Here is a 1,426-nt window from a genome sequence, read left to right on the forward strand (position 1 = left end):
TTTTTTAGCAGTTTTTTGACATGCTATACTATGAGTTTTTTTCGACATGCTATACTATGACTTTTTTTCGACATGCTATACTATGACTTTTTTAGCAGTTTTCTTCGACATGCTATACTATGACCTTTATTTTTAGCAGTTTTTTTGACCTGCTATACTATGACTTTTTTCGACATGCTATACTATGACTTTTTTTTTACCAGTTTTTTTGACACGCTATACTATGACCTTTTTAGCAGTTTTTTCGACATGCTATACTATGACTTTTTTCCACATGCCATACTATGACTTTTGTAGCAGTTTTTCATCATGCTATAGTATGACTTTTTTCGAAAAGCTATACTATGACTTTTTTTAGCAGTTTCCTCAATATGGTATACCTTACCTTTTTTCGACATGCTATGCTATGACTTTTAGTAACTTTTTCATGACATAGTATGAATGTTAATGACATGCTATGCTATGAGATTTTATAACTTTTTATGGCATATTACACAGGGTCTTATAACTCATTACATACTTTACTTAGATTTTTTTCATATACCCTAAAATGATTTTATGATACACTTCACTGTGCCCTTTGTATGAGCAACTGTATCTTTTCATGACATACTATACAATGGATGTTTAAAAACATATATGACATACAAAACTAGAGTTTCTTCATGACTCCTTCTGATTATTTTAATGACTGATAATTTTATGGCATACTATACTACTACACTGATTTTATGCCCTACTTTGATTTTTACAACTTACTATACCATAGTTATTTATGCTATACTTTGCCCTTACCAGGGCTCATCATCAGATTTGTCCAGGGGCCAGGATTATTCTCAGTGGACACTGTGAGGTTTGAACTGTTGGTAGGACAAAACAAACATTGTGAAGGTGTCACATTGGGCTTGGAATTATTGTCACTAACATTTCTTGCTATTTTCAATATTTTTACAAACCAAAAAATCAACTAAGAATTGTAGAAGAAAATAATCAGTGGATTGTTTCACATGAAAATAATCATTAATCAGTAATCAGATTACAAAAGTAATCAAAAAAGATATTGACATTTTAAAAAATTAAATGAATCACAATATAAATTTTTTATTTATTTAAATTAAACATTGTCATTGATATTGGTATTGTCATAATTGGCTCCCGGGCCATGACTAATTCAGAACGGACAGAATGGATGTAAATTAAAAAATATGTTGTTTTTTTTATGATAAGTAGCTCCAAATGTGGAGTATGTCAGTGAGTAGCATCAGTGATGTCGATAGGAATGTGTGAAGGCAACTGAGTGTAAACTGTGTTTCAGCCTTTCAGAGACAGCCGAAGGGTCTGTTGCCTCTTTAAAAGCAGAAAAATCAAAAACTGTGAGTCAGGCAGCTCAAATAGTGTAATTGAGTTCCCACAGTTATGAAATTCC

This window comes from Epinephelus moara, chromosome 6, assembly GCF_006386435.1.
Source record: "Epinephelus moara isolate mb chromosome 6, YSFRI_EMoa_1.0, whole genome shotgun sequence".
In the NCBI taxonomy this organism is placed as follows: domain Eukaryota; kingdom Metazoa; phylum Chordata; class Actinopteri; order Perciformes; family Serranidae; genus Epinephelus; species Epinephelus moara.